This window comes from Schistocerca nitens, chromosome 7 (genome assembly GCF_023898315.1).
Source record: "Schistocerca nitens isolate TAMUIC-IGC-003100 chromosome 7, iqSchNite1.1, whole genome shotgun sequence".
NCBI lineage: Eukaryota > Metazoa > Arthropoda > Insecta > Orthoptera > Acrididae > Schistocerca > Schistocerca nitens.
Window position 1 is genome coordinate 485,864,708 of NC_064620.1, and position 6,909 is coordinate 485,871,616.

Genomic DNA, 6,909 nt, shown 5'->3' on the forward strand with positions numbered 1-6,909 from the left:
TAATTCATTACCATATTATTAGTTACTCAACTTAGCATTAAGAAAAGTAGCACTATGGAGACATTATTTCGGAATATCTTCATCATGTTTCAGATTTTATTCTTGCTGCTTCCCCCACTGCGGAGACATTCACTACCGCATCTCTCATCGAGTGAAAAATATGCAATGACCCTATTAAGAAATACCATCATTCATTCAGCTTATCGTTTTTGTCTGTGAACAGGTATTCTGAGCTGAACATGCTGTGATTTTAGAGTCTGGACTGTTGACGGTTTCACAGAAATCAAAGAATTTTGCATTCCAGACAGATGACACATGACGCAAATCCTGAATCTACGTGAGCTGGCTCTCTGCCACAGACCATTGGATAGATATTCTCACTGGTTCTTCAGTCGACGATGAAATTCAGTAATTGAACATCTTCACTACACAGAAAGTGATTAACAAATAGCTCCTTGCCGTTGTTTTTGCACCTGTACGATGCTATAACCAGGCCAACACCGGATAAACTATTACGATAATTCTTACTAGCAGGCTGAAGGTGCCATTTTTATTAAACGTTAATGGCTGACTGCCAACGGCCTTCCGCAGTGGTAACACCGGTTCCCGTCAGATCACCGAAGTTAAGCGCTGTCGGGCTGGCCTAGCACTTGGATGGGCGACCATCCCGTCTACCGAGAGCTGTTGGCAAGCAGGGTGCGCTCAGACCTTGTGAGGCAAACTGAGGAGCTACTTAATTGAGAGGTAGCGGCTCCGGTCTCGCAAAGTGACATACGGCCGGGAGAGCGGTGTGCTCACCACATGCCCCTCCATATCCGCATCCAGTGACGCCTGTGGGCTGAGGACGACACAGCGGCCGGTCGGTTCTGTTGGGTCATCATGGCCTGTTCGGGAGGAGTTTAGTTTCTTTTTTTTATCGGCTAACTCAGCTTCATATGAAACCTGCTCCTGGTCCATGAGCTCTTTAAGGCATCCATTACGTGCACCCAGCAGAGAAACCAGTCTTCCGAATTCTTTCCATCTATAAAGGCCTGGAACCTGTTCTCTTGGGTTGCAGTGCATGTAGGAGTTGAGGTAAGCGAAATGGCTGATGCAGCTGTCAAGGAGATGCTGAAGGGAATCAAACGAATGAGAACAACCGATCCAGTCGCTCACTCGGTTGTAGATCGGCTGAATTATTCATTGATTCTTTTGAGAGAAACCAGACCGTAAGCAGCAACGAATGAAAACAGTCGATTCAGACGATTATACTTTTACGTATCCGTAGGATTATTATTCATACATTTCTTTTCGGTGAAACCGGTCTCCAGAAGCAACCGAATGGAAATCGACACGTTCCGGTGGATTCGGTTCTGAGCGGAAATATTCTGTTGTTTTGCTATTGTTAAATCGTTATTGTTGACTACACTGTTATTTGACAACATTGTAATCATCGTTATGATATTTGATTTTCATTGAGAACCCATAAATGCCATTTAGCTCAGTTTTGCGTCCCTGTTAAAGGATTTAAAAAAATCGCTGTCCGAAGAGGCCTTAAAAACCCAACGCTACCGACCGGGTGCCGTGTCATCCTCAGCCAATAGGCGTCACCAGATGCAGATACGGAGGTGCATGTGGTCAGCACCCGACTCTGCCGGCCGTATGTCAGTTTCCGAGACCGGAGCCGCTACTTCTCAATCAAGTAGCTCCTCAGTTTGCCTCATAAGTGCTGAGTGCATCCCACTTGCCGACAGCACTCGACAGATCAGACGGTGACCCATCCAAGTGCTAGCCGAGCTCGACAGCTCTTACCTACGGTGGTCTGACGGGAACTGGTGTTACCACTGCGGCAAGGCCGTTGGCATTGTCAATGAATACTTGTTTTGTTAAGTTTGTACTTTGTATTTGGATAAATATCCCGAAACGCTCAGTGGTGTGTGAATGAAGGAAGTCGAGGGACTGGTTAAAAGTGATCCTCAAGATAAATTCAGTGCAATATACAATATCTGCATTATAATATGAAAACTTAAAAAACGCAAAGAAAATTAACGAATGGTGACATAATTGTCAGAAAAAAACAAAGACGGTCCATGCTTAAAAAGAAACTGATATACTCACGAAACAGTTTTTAAAAAAGTGCATCTTACATGATTTCTGTCAACGTCACCTCAGTGTTCACCAAAATATTCACCTATCGGGCCGGCCGGAGTGGCCGTGCGGTTCTAGGCGCTACAGTCTGGAACCGAGCGACAGCTACGGTCGCAGGTTCGAATCCTGCCTCGGGCATGGATGTGTGTGATGTCCTTAGGTTGGTTAGGTTTAATTAGTTCTAAGTTCTAGGCGACTGATGACCTGAGAAGTTAAGTCGCATAGTGCTCAGAGCCATTTGAACCATCACCCATCGGTGCAAACCAGCGAAGAGAGCCAGAAACTTTAAAAATGTAATGTTAGTTTAGTTAAACATAAATTTATGATGAAGCACTAGTTATTAATCTTTTACAACTATCCAAAAATACATGTTTAATGCTAGCGGTTTGAAAAGCATAAAAAATTACTATTTAACTAAAGAAACTCATAAATTTTGAGAGTACTAATTTTTTAGAAATCTACGTTTTATTTATCACTCCTTGAATTAAAATACGTTATTTGTCTCTAAAAAAAGTTGGCAATCCTAGTGATGGTTGACGTGTGACAGAAAAGACTTAAAAAGTCTGTACATGAAATCACTAAAAGCCGGAGACTGAGTGAAATATTTTCATACAGCTAGCATAACTGCAGAGACTAGTTACATTCGGTTTTCTCATTCGCCTGAAAAAACCGACTGAACGAAAAAAAATCAACTGGTCAATCGACTGACACAGTTATCCAGTTTTATGGCGCTACAAGAAGGCTTCCACTATCTCTACTTTGGTACAACGTGCCGTTTCCCCACGCATCATATGCACTCTGTGGAGACATTAAAGATGGGGAAAGTAATCACTGTGGATTTAACTAAGAAACTATCAGTTCATCCTAGGAGACTGTTGGAAACCTCCGCTCACGAGACCCGGAACGGAATTTGAACAGCAAACTTACTGATCGACGTTGGAAGAGTGAGTAACTGAAAATATGGCACAATCGTTGCATGGCCGCGCTGTTGGTATTACATCGCTCAGGTCTTTGGGTACCGCAGTGTTACGGGACGCACAATAATTCCATCAACACTACACACGCAAGTCACTGTTAAACTGGAAATTGGGCGTGGCCCCAGTCTTCCTTCATCAGATATTTTCTGCACAGTACAAATTTAAATAATATTCACATGCATTAACATTCACACTATTCTTTAAAGTCAAAGAAGTAACTGTTCTCTTGGATAATGACATTCATAGTAACTTTACCTTCAATGAGGATAAAACAGTAAGTGGGTGCTCATAAACTGATATTACATTTATTAGAACCCAATAAGCACACAACTCAACATAAATATCAAGAGTAGTTAAAACTTTTTATAATCAAGTAACTTTGTGCATTTCGGCAACTTTCAATGGGGGGGGGGGAGGGAGAGGGGGCTTAATCTTGACCACTATAGTAAAGCAAACTAAACACACTTTCATAAACAATTTAAAGAATGCCAACTTCAGAAAACTGTTTCATAGTTCTTTACCCTTTTAAACCAGAAATGAGAAATTTTGAAAGATCATAAAACAAAAATTATGAAAAAGTTCAGATACTGGGAGGCTCTCACAAAAGCTACACTTGCTTCCTCTTCCTCCCTTGACTTCACCAAATTCCACAATAATATCTGATAATTTACTTCACTCAATTTTGAACAAATTTAATTAGGTAATACTCATTCCTTTTGAACATTATTTTTCGAAATCAGGACACTCAGAAGTTATAGTTCAAACGGAGGGGATCCTGAAAGGTTTTGTGATAAGGAAAAAAATCAAGGCAGGTACATAGATTCAGGTATGAGTTACCTTATATTTGAGCACACTAAAACATCCAATGAGCTGATCCTTCACTTTACATATCTACAACTCCTCAATTCCATTACAGTGATTGCGCTATGTAGTGGCGAATGCATGTTGGTAGGTGGATTTGCAGGTAGAAATGCTGGACCCTGTTATTTCTTGATGACGATGATAGATATCAATTCCAGAATAGTTCCAGCTATTTATACATCCATCAGAGGCCTTGGCACATTGGAAAACGGCACAAAAAGCCTCTCTCCGCACCAGCACAATACAAGACTTTTACATAAGCTGTTAACAGTTTGGTAGCTCGTCCCCGACTAACTCGTTGTTCCACCTTTCTATCCATGCCCACCACATTTTGCGCGCGTTGCATGATTCCGTTCTCGAGGGGAACCACAACACCTTTAATAAATATAAAGAACTAATAACCCTAAGTGAGGATCAGCAATTACATAACAGCAACCAAACACATTAAATAAAATTGAACGTTTGCACATATTGACATTTCTACAAAAAATAATTTACACAAATTCCAGTTATATATGATAAGTTTTGTCTCCTTCCAGGTGAGGCAAATTGTTTAACTAATAAAGACAATAAATTGCATATGTTTTTACCAGGACATCAAAGTTTATAGGTAGGAAAAAGCGAACACTCTTGTGTTATCGATATAATCAAACAATATTTACAACAGTTTAGCTACAGAATGTTAAATAAAACACAAAAAGGCAAAGTAAATTAATAGAGCCTTAGAGTTCTGGTGTTACAACCCCACAAACAGTCATTGATACTTATCCTTTGCCACGCCCAGGGAATCTCATGGATAGATTAGGCGCTGGTTACTACTTTTTAAAAACTGATTTTCGCGACGCGTATCTTCAAATACCACTAGATGAAGAATTACAAACCGTGTGTGTGTGAACACTCATTTGGGCTTGTTTAAATATTTGTGTTTGCCTTTTGGCAGTGCTTCCGCACCCTCCATTTTCCAACGGTATTTGGAACAGCTAACTGCTCAAGTACCAAACTGTTCAAACTATTTGGATGATATTGTAGTGACTGGTCGTACACTTGAAGAACACATTGCAAATTTGGTGCTTTGTTTCGTACGTTATTTGATGCAGGACTAAAGTGTAGACTAGACAGATGCAATTTTTTAAAACCTGAGTTGCAGTATCTTGGTCATGTCATAAACAGTCAAGGTGTACATCCGCCCGGTACGCTCGCAGGTTCGAATCCTGCCTCGGGCATGCATGTGTGTGATGTCCTTCAGTTAATTAGGTTTAAGTATTTCTAACTTCTAGGGGACTGATGACCACAGATGTTAAAGTCCCATAGTGCTCAGAGCAATTTTTTGTACATCCTCTTCAGTCACATTTGTTAGCCATACGTGATCTGCCAGTTCTTCGCAATGTCACAGAATTGCAGTCAGCCTTAGGGAGAATGAACTATTACATTCGTTTCATACCGAATGCTGCACAAATCGCTGCTCCATTGCATCGCTTGCGTCGCAAGAACGTCCTATCTGTTTGGAGAGATAAGTGCCAAGCAGCTTTTCCGAAACTTAAAGATGCATTACTCAGTGATACATTGATACATGCTTGGTTCACTTAGATCCTCAGAAACCAGTTGTTTTGTAACTTGACTCTTCCTCTTACGGAATGGGTGCAGATTTGGTGATAAAGACAGCCCTATTGCTTTTACATCAAAAGTGTTGTCCGAATCTCAGTGTAACTTTTCACAAGTAGAGGAAGAGGCATTGGCTATTGTGTATCGTGTCTGTGGTGTCACCGCCAGACACCACACTTGCTAGGTGGTAGCCTTTAAATCGGCCGCGTGTCGCCACTGTCAGTGATTGAAGACCGAGCGCCGCCACACGACAGGTCTAGAGAGACTTCCTAGAACTCGCCCCAGTTGTACAGCCGACTTTGCTAGCGATGGTTCACTGACAAATTACGCTCTCATTTGCCGAGACGATAGTTAGCATAGCCTTCAGCTACGTCATTTGGTACGACCTAGCAGGGCGCCATTATCATTTGTTATTTACCTTGGGATGCATGTACAGTCAGACCGATGTTCACCAATTATGGATTAAAGTTAAGTATTCCAGCAGCTACGTACTTTTATTGATAGTATAATTTCCTTGTCATTTTCCAGACCTCACGCCAGCCTGCGTGAGCTTAAACGCGTGCCTTTCGGCTTCCTCCAAACACGGTGAATTGGCTCCTGCCAATTCACAACAGTTTCACCAAATTCCACCACTATTTGTATGGCAGAAAATTGTACGGATCACAAGCTATTGCAGTGCTTGTTTCATCCAATGACGCCGGTTCCTATACGAATAGTCCAAAAATTGCAAATATGGACTTCGTTGTTTTCTCGATACCAGTAGTAGATTGTATATCGTCCGAAATGCGGACGCACATCCACGTTTTCCTATTGGCCCTGATACAGACTTTGACGTTTCCGCTGCATCTTGTTGTCACATTGATGCTCAGGACTCTAAACTGTTTCAATAATTTCCTTTGAACTGCAGGAAAACTGCACAGGCCACGGAGGTTGATTCAGATCTAAACATTCTGCTGAAATATATTCACCCATCTTGGCCTCGTTCATTGCATAGCGTCAAGGACTCGGTCGTGCGCCGATACTTTGCACGTCGGCATGGACTCGCTATACAGCAAGGTATGATTCTTTTCAAAATGACAGAAGAAAGTCACATCTGTTGATCCCCAAAGATTTGAAAAAGAAGTGTTGCATTTACTTCACCTAGGACACTGGGTGATTGCTTGTACGTAACAGATAGCGCGTCAACACTGTACTTGGCAGGGTATGGACACCCAAATAGAATAGATGACGTCATAGTGTCACGCATGTGCGGAAAATCGGTCCTCTTCGCCACAAAAATTCTCTGCTTGGCCTAAGTGGCAATCGCCATGGCAACGTATGTACATAGACTTTGCGGGACCTT

At 41.9% G+C, this 6,909-nt stretch overlaps 1 pseudogene; it reads left to right on the forward strand.

Annotated features, from left to right (window-relative positions):
• The first annotated feature begins 573 nt into the window (after positions 1-573).
• Positions 574-690, forward strand: LOC126197123 (5S ribosomal RNA; annotated as a pseudogene).
• The last annotated feature ends 6,219 nt before the right edge of the window (positions 691-6,909 follow it).